General features: G+C 39.6%; 1 long non-coding RNA gene across 1 annotated transcript; it reads right to left on the bottom strand.

Moving 5' to 3' along the window:
* Positions 1–3050: 3050 nt before the first annotated feature.
* LOC121402171 lies at positions 3051–9496 on the bottom strand. The gene is made up of 4 exons (XR_005966650.1): positions 9409–9496; positions 5988–6148; positions 3693–3774; positions 3051–3367 (listed from the first exon to the last, which is right to left on the bottom strand). It is a non-coding gene; the product is annotated as an uncharacterized LOC121402171 (long non-coding RNA).
* Between the last annotated feature and the right edge of the window lie 12 nt (positions 9497–9508).

Below are 9508 nucleotides of genomic sequence, written 5' to 3'. Positions count from 1 at the left end.
ACTTCATTAACAATGGCTCACGTTATGGTGTTAAGTTCTGTGTTGATCTCAAAAATAGAGATTTTGTCTTCATCCCTCTCTAAACATATTTATATATAAAATAGATCCTGCACATTAAGGAAAGTTACAGCACACTTAAAAAGTGCAAGTCAATATTTATTTTTTGGGGTGCATTATCTCTTCATCTGGCTTTGCTATGGATCCTACCATGGAAGAGATATCAGGCACTCACAGATTCCATGAACAGGCATGTAAATGAACTGTAGACATTATTTTAGGCAAAATTTAGACAGCCACACAGCCTTATGGGTTTTGTGCCTTGAGGTACTTAATCATAGGCTTAATCAAGCATAGGAGTAGAAGTCATTCTATGTTATCCTTTCCACCTTTGTTCCTACAAAGAAACATTCTCTTGCCAAAAGAAACAATGATATTGGTACTTGTGAATTTGTTGACTGTATAGGAGCGGCTTGTGACATTTTTTTAGAGTCACGCAAACAGCATGTTTTTTTATGACCACCTGTGGAGGAGTGGCTAGTGACACATGGTATTTGGGCGAATCGCTCAAGATATTTTCAATATTTGCTATATTGATATTTGCACTAGTAATGTGGCCCCTCCTAACCCCTCGCTTGCACAGAAAAGTTAAGTGCAAGGAGGGGATGAGGATGGTGGCATCAGAAAGGCGACTACCAGCAGAACGCACCCCCTGCATGTATTCCTTTAGGAAGTTTTACATACAGGTGGTAAGGATAGGGCTGCTGCAGGTCCTGACACTGCTCTCTGCACTGAGTTTTTTGCTTGATCTGGCACTCACTGAAGAGCAATGGCACCCTGGGTGCTTGCACTTGTGCAGTAAATGACCCCTTCACTGTATGATGCATATTTTGAACAGATATTAAGTCATGAAAAAGCAAGTTAACTAAGGCAAAGCACATAAAGAGGACGGAAAGTTATGAAAGATGGATTTCCAAAAATAAAGGCTGGCTTACTTGGGCCTCCATCATCACATGGCTGCCATAACTTATAAATATTAACATATTTATCAAAGAAACAACATTGCAACTGATCACATTACTAGAAACTAATAAAAGAGACGTTAAAAGGGAAAAAATAAAAAACAAATATTTATTTCAGTACTGGGACTTTACTGAGTATGAGATAAGAAGATTAAGGATATTTTAAACACAAATATGCAAAGCTTATTGGTGTTACAATCAGAAAGCATCATAGTTTCCATGTTTAAGACACAGCTAGCTCACCTGTGCTTAATGAATAATGTTTCCTTTTACATCACTTGCAAATTTTAGGGAAACATGGATATTTGCAAGTCAAATACAGTCACAGATATAACAAATTATGGTTTAATTGTCTTCTGGGAACAGCTTAAGCTAAAGGTGCTGGTGTGTAAAAGATACTGATACTCTACTCTTAATTCAACTGGTTTCAAAATTATTTGCTTATTTAGGAGCCAAAGACCACTGTGACTGACCAGACTCACAGGCAGATGTGTGATTTGATCACTGACCTGAAGATGAATGCTAAGATGAGTCATAAATAATAATAATCATAAGTTTGTTAAATTTTCTGCAGGACACTGAATTTTCTTGATTCTATGCATGTCTCTGCGCTTTCCCTCCTTTCTGTTCTCTAGCTTGTCTACCATACTACTGCTAGAATACTTAGTTGAACTTTTGCTCTCTGTTGCCTATTTTCTTTTGATCTTTTATACCCAGTAAGGCTGTATCATGCAACAAATGGTTGATATTGCTGAACAAAGAAATTTTCTTTTGCTATTGTATATAGTTTTATTGTTTTTATTTTGTCAAGTGACCAAGGTAGAACTACACACACCCCTTTTTTGCAGCTGTAGTACCGGCTGTCTCGGGATGACATCTGCTCGCTGGGACAGAGCGTTCATCCCCAGGTTACAATTGTCCACCCTCACGACTCCCAAAGCGGGAATAGGTTAATATTGTCACAATGGGTGACCCCACACAAAGCTTACCTCCTGCTGCTCAGCCCAAACATCTTAAGCTACTTTCATGGAATGTGGATGGTTTAAACACCCCGGTTAAGAGACGAAAAATCCTAGACTTTTTAAAAAAAGAACATGCCCATATTGTTTTATTACAAGAAACCCATTGGAAAAACACTGACACAACGGTGTTAAAAGATTCCTGGATACAGGAACAAATCACGGCATCGTGCAACACCAAGTCTAGAGGTGTGGCGATCCTATTAAACAAATCTTTGCATGGTTCAGTGACAAAAACACATAGCGATAAAAATGGCCGGTATTTGATTATAGATATAGAAACACCGGATGCTAAATATACTGTGGTGAATGTATATGCTCCGAATGATGACAACAATTTTTTCTTTACAGAACTAATGCAAAGGATTGACTCCTGGGGACCCGCAAACCTCATAATTGGTGGCGACATGAACACAGTGTGGGACCGCTTCATGGACAGATCGGACACAGCATCTAGATACCCGATCAGAAGGATCACTCCATTGCACACACTATGTGAGTTTCTGAGCCTACATGATACCTACAGGTTCACGCACCCCGACACCAAAGACTATACATTTTACTCTGGGGCACATAGACTACATTCCAGGTTAGATTACTTTTTTCTTGCTGGCTCTCAGCTAGCTAACATTTTGACCTCTACAATTGGCAACATATGTGTAACTGATCACGCACCAATTTCCCTGACTTTGAAACAACTTGTTTCTAAGGCTACCTCATATAACTGGCGCTTTCCCTCCTACCTGAATAATAACACGGACTTCCAAAATTACCTTAAGCAACAATGGGCTAACTATCTAGATGATAATATGCAACACTGGGATGACCGGAACTTACTGTGGGCAGCTTCCAAACCTGTTCTGAGGGGGCACATTACAGCCTATATAATACGACAGAAAAAAACTTTTCATGATAAATACACCTCCCTGCAAAAGGAACTCACAAAACGTTACAAGACATTCAAACTCACAAACTCTGAAGCAGATAAAATAAAATACATGGACACAAAGGCTTTGTTTAATACTTTATTACATGACAGCGCCCAGTACAAAATTTCTCATATGAAAAATAAGTTTTACAGGTGGGGGAATAAATCGGGGAGACTCCTTGCCAGAATAACCAAACCCCATACGGCGCAACACTTCATTAAGAAATTAAAAACGGAGGAGGGTTGGGCTCGGGACACTGAAGCCATTGTAGCTGAACTTGAGACATATTTTAAGCGCTTTTACGAAGAGAATCAGGATCATCCAGAAGAAGGCCTCTCTTTCTTACGTAATGCCCACTTATCCAAACTTTCAGTGCAGGACAGGGAGGTCTTAGACGCACCTATTACAGAACAAGAATTAACATCAACAATAAAACATTTGAAGAATGGGAAATCCCCTGGCCCCGATGGCTTAAGCGCAGAATATTACAAAATCCTTCTCTCGGAACTCGTCCCACTGCTCACCACACTTTTTAATAATGTTCTACAGGGCTTTCCCTTGTGGTGTGAAGCGAATGAGGCGAGAATTATATTAATTCCAAAAGAGGGGAAGGACCCCACCCTCCCCTCCTCCTACAGACCGATTTCTCTTCTAAATCAAGACCTGAAATTGTTAACCAAAATTATGGCAGACAGGTTACAACTCGTTCTCCCACATATACTTACCGCTCACCAGGTGGGGTTCCTCAAGGGACGTTACCCGGTCCAGGCTCTCCAGACGGCAATAGCTACCCTGTATCAATGTAATCTGGAGAAAAGAAAACACGGTATACTAATTAACTTGGACGCTGATAAAGCCTTTGACAGAATAACGCATACTCACATAAAAAGACTACTTAAATTTCAACACTTTGGTATACAGATGCTCAACTTATTTAGGACCCTATACTCGCATTCCTATACCCATGTTACCGCTAACGGACTGAACTCCCCTAGATTTTTGATACAGAGAGGCACGAGACAAGGATGTCCTCTTTCACCGCTACTTTTTAATCTTGCTTTGGATCCTTTACTACATCATTTACTTAACGATGACACCTTTGCAGGTATCCGAGTTGGCACGCAACAAGTGAAACTAGTAGCATATGCAGATGACATCCTCCTTTTTCTAAACAAACCTCGAACAGAACTCCCCGCAATCCTACACAAAATAGAGACTTTCGGAACCATAGCGGGATTTAAAATCAATCTAGGGAAATCTGAAGCCCTACGTCTGCAACACACCTCCCCATCAGATTGGGCGAACCCATTTCCCTTTCAGAAAGCTACAACGCATATAAAATTTCTCGGAATCCGATTGACACAACATCACACAGATATGTATAAATCCAACATTAGATTTACCATAGATCAAATTGAACAAGACACCCGCAAATGGATAAATACAAATCTTACATTCTCTGGTAGAATTCACTTTATTAAAATGGTGATTTTCCCCAAATTACTTTACAAATTACAAATGTTACCATATCGCATATCCTCCACAGACAACAAGCGACTGCAACGCATTTTCAGAACCTTTATCTGGAACAACAAACGTCCAAGAATAAGAGTCGCAACCCTCCACCTACAAAAGCAGGATGGTGGACTCAATCTTCCAAACGTAATGGAATATAACGACGCAGCTCTTCTTAGATACGCGGGAGATTGGCTCCACCATAGAAACATATATACCACGGCCCTTTTCGACGAAACTTTAACAGAGGGGAATTCACTTAACTCGCTTTTGCATACGCCACTTCAGGAAATCCCCAAAGATACACAGGCTAATCCTTTATTTATTCACACATACAGAACCTGGCACTCCATCCGCAAAAAAGCTAACCTTTCCCCCTTTAATTCGATAAATCTTACTTGGCTAAATAACAAAGCGTTCCCCCCAGGCCTAAACAGTATTCCTTTTAAATCATGGCAGACGAAAGGTCTAAAAAACATGAAGGATGTGATTACGATTACCAACACAATTCAACCAGTTGCGACCCTGGTCCAAACATACCCATTTTTACAACCTCATCTATTCTCATTATTACAACTTACACACTTCATCGCGACTCAATTAGCTAAATTAACAGATGTAGACAAGACCAACCCAATTGACTTGATATGGCCAAAACATGACACAATTAGATCAACTGCACATATTTACAATCTAATCAGGACAACCATCGAAGTAGACATCACCACCATAAGCTTTACGAGATGGAAAACAGTTCTCCCACATTCAGATAATGTAGATATCCTCCGTTATCACGCCCGACTGATGAAACTACTACCGGCTAGCACATACCAAGAAATGTCCCTACAAATATTGCATCATACCTATTTGACTCCTTTGAAGAGATTCCATATTGGCACGGCGGTCCCAGATAGTTGTTTGAAATGCGGGGATTCGAGAGCCGATATAATACACTGCCTCTGGTCATGCCCACTCATGCAACAGTTCTGGAGGGAAGTCGCCAGTTACTGGGAAAACCTGTCGGGGAAAACTCTAAACATTCACGCTACTTGGGCCATCTTTAGCAAACTGGAGCCTACCTCATATATCTCCAAACCAGAACGGGCTCTGGCTGAAAGGCTGGCAGCAGCGGCCAGGAAAGCCGTTTTACATACCTGGTTGTCCCACCTTCCTCCACCAATGTCCTTGGTACTTCAGAAACTGCAATACATATTTCACTTAGATTGGATAGAAACCTTAACGAATAAGGAAAGCCATACGGACACATTTTTCGATACCTGGCTGACGCATATTAACGCACTCCCACCGCATACTAAACTACTGACCATTCAAACTTTTCAATATACTACATGGTATGAAAGGGAGCTGCTGCTGGGGACCGATCTTGTCTGTGAGGCGGAACAACAGCTGATGAATAGAGGTGATCTACAACACTCAAATTCAACGGGACCCCCCAGGAGCCATTCCCTTAATCGAATATTGACAGGCACTCTGTGAGTACGAACCTTTTCATACTTCTCCCTACTGTTAGTAGTTAATGACATGCTGGGTCGTTCTTCACCTCATATAGATAGCAGGATATTTCCCTGGTCCATTCTTTCCTGGTCACTTGACAACGGCACGGAATGCTGATTATAGCTCTTGCCTTCTACTCCTTTGTTCTACCCTTGACAAAAACATTGTTATCTTATTTACTTTTTTGGTCATGATTTTGTTTTAATTTCTTTTACTTGTATTTTGGAAAAACTAATAAAAACATTTGAGAAAAAAAAAAAAAAAAAATAATAATAATCAGAATGCTTCTGGTTGATGGAGGCAATTGGCAGGTGTCCTCCTGTCAAGAGATACAGTTAGAGACCTTTAGTTTAATTCAAGGTGGTGCACAGCCAACTGTGGTTGGATACTTTTGCAGGGTATTGTACATGTCTACAATTTTGTATATTTTGTAGCTTGCATTCTTACATTTCAACTGTCATTATTATGGAAACTACTGGCTCCATGAATAAACATACAGTTCTTATCAGAAGTGATTCTGGGAATCTGACGGCAACATATGAGAAAAAGGTTGTGAATGTCAAAGGCTTTAGAAAACACAGTCACCAACACATACAAAACACAGGCATGCCTTCCCTTACAGAACCAAGTCATTGTTACTTCGGCATCAAAAATCTTATTTATACATTGTCAACAAGGAAATAGCAATTGTATGTCAAGACTAAGAAATATTTTACAAAAACAACTTTAAAAACCATTGTCTGACATTTATTTATATTTTATAGAAAATGTAGTGGGCATGCACACTCAAAAGAAATTTTTTTTACAGACAACCGTAGGAGGAAAAAATTCTTTATATTTCAAATAGTAAAACATACATCAAAAACATTCAGTATGCCATTCAGTATAGTACATGTACACCAGTATAAGCAAAGATATACATACCACCCAGCAAAGTATTTCAAGGCAAAAAGGAAAACACCACGAGAAACAGATACGCTTGCCAAGGATGGGAATACCCCAACGTTTCAGCACTTAGCCTTTGTCAAGGGGAATTCACATTATGAGGATATTTTTTGAATGTCACTTTAATTATATGTCACAAATATGTCACAATGTGCTTATAGTCATAAACACTAGCACTGTCACTTTAAGTATATTTATTAATTAATACTCTGTACACTGAATAATATATATTTATTGAATGATAATTGGATTTAATCGCATTTTGTGTCAACATTGGAAGGTTTAATTTGTCCTTTAAAAAATGCATGTCCTGATTGATAATTCTGTCGTAACAAATAGCTCCTTGGCAACAAGATTGTAATGTGTGAATGCTAATACAGAATGTAGCATTAATCCCTGTCACTTATCCTTGTTAGGAGTGCTGCTTGTATATACTTTTAGATAAAAAGTTATTTAGTTTACCGACTACTGTGTATGAATTATTACTGTTTCCTAGTGGCCCGCCCGAAGTTGCATTCCCGGATCCCACTAGGTGGAGGCACTGAACTAGTAACTAAGTAAGTACCAGGTGCCCAGTCTTACCCAGCGCCGCACATAGAGTGTAACACAGACCGAAGGTGTGTTGAAAAGGTTACAGTATCATGTCATTGTGTTACTTTATCTAGTTGTATACATACTTCCCAATATTTGAAATTCACATAGAGTGACAAAAAAAAATCTGCCGCCCATAATGCTTTGGTGAAGTTCTACTTTAACATTACTTGCTTAGTTCCACAATAGTCATAAGTTATGCTTGGTGATTTATAAAGTCCTTAACATTTTGCTGCAGAAGTGTACAATACTCAATAATTAATTCAACCATAATTTATTAATACACTAACCAGAAATGACTTCAGTATTGTCCAGATCTAGCTTGTTATGGATGGACTTAACTAGCTGAGTTCCTGAAAATTGACCATTATGAATATATGCATTCCACATTTTTTCCCCACAAATTTTATTGATACTGAACCTTATTAATGTTACATCATGTGACTACATATTGACATACGACCTGCTGTTTCTAGGCACTGGCCATTGTACTGTAAAGTCTTTATGTTGCCATCATAAGGCTTGATAAAGGGCCCAGTAGTATGTAGGCATAATACCTATGTTCTCATAATAAATCAGCTGTGACTGAATGGAGTGCTGCATGGCAATAAAGACTCGAAGGGCTCTTACAGATGAGCGTTTTTACCTGCGCTCCCCTGCGTTCCGTTTTTCTGCGTTCAGCCGCAGGGGAGCGCAGGGATAGACGCATTACATTTTTTCCAATGGTGCTGTACTCACACAGGCGCATGTAGGCGCCGAACACAGGAAAAATGCAGCATGTTGCGTCAGGGGAGCGCAGGTAAAAACGCTCATCTGTAAGAGCCCTAACTAGTCAGCATTCTCCATAACAAGGTGGCTGGAAGTGTCAAAGTTCAAAACAAGCCGGCAATTAAAGAAGAGGAAAAGCGGCATATTCCACCAATAATCTGGTATAGAAGGATGTTCCATGAAAAGCAGGACAGCTGGGAGATATATTATATATATATATATATATATATATATATATATATATATATATATATAGTGAATAAAGTACCCCCTCTTGCAAGTTACCGAGGAGTTTCATGACCATATAAAAACACAAGGCCGAAGGCCAAGTGATTTTATCCAGGTCATGGAACTCCGAGGTAACTTTTAATATCCTAATATTTTGCAACTGGGGGTACTTTATTTATTATAATACACACGTTTCAGTGAGTCATGTGACCGAAATGACATCAGAACTCACTGTTTATAACTGACGACATCAGAACTCACCGTTTATAAGGATATAATTTACAGGATATTCATGGCTTTTGTGTATTATTGAAGCATATCTATAAATACACCAGCACGTAATGGATTCTGTTTACTTTTTTTGTATGTTTACTTTTTTTTAAACTTTGAGTGGAAACTGCCATAAAAAAATAAAGGGGAAACCCCTGCTTACCACAGATGACTCGGTGACACAGCTGAGAGTGTAAGGACACCAAGGCTGCCATCAGAAATCAAAGAGCTCCCCCCCCATTCTCAGTTGCACTTGGCTGCACACAGGTGGAAACTGTAACGGTTAGTGCAGCTACAGGGAGATGCTGATTAATGTGAATCACTTCTCTTCACATGATTAAAAACTACAGGTGGAGAGCAAGGGAGCCAAAGCTCCATGGGGTCTGCGACCCCATCTAAAATATAAATGCTTGGTAGGGCTACTTATTGCTACTTTTTATTTTTCATCTTTCTATTCAGGCCTATTCATATTTCAGTCTCTTATTCAAATCAGTTCATGGTTGCTATGGTAATTTGGACCCTAGCAACCAGATAGCACCCCCTTTCGCAAGTCTAAGCTAAAACTTGCAAGTGCAGCACAGTCAGGACCCTTTAAGACACAAAATTCACCTTTTTAGGGGCAGTGTGGACTAGCACACAGGGCCGGGGACCGGGGTGTATGAAGTTATTGCAGCAGCCACGGTAGAGCAGTCACTCACAAACATCCAGG

Source organism: Xenopus laevis, chromosome 3S (genome assembly GCF_017654675.1).
Source record: "Xenopus laevis strain J_2021 chromosome 3S, Xenopus_laevis_v10.1, whole genome shotgun sequence".
Lineage (NCBI taxonomy): Eukaryota > Metazoa > Chordata > Amphibia > Anura > Pipidae > Xenopus > Xenopus laevis.
Note: the sequence above shows the minus strand (reverse complement) of the source record. Positions and strands in the feature narration are given on the sequence as shown.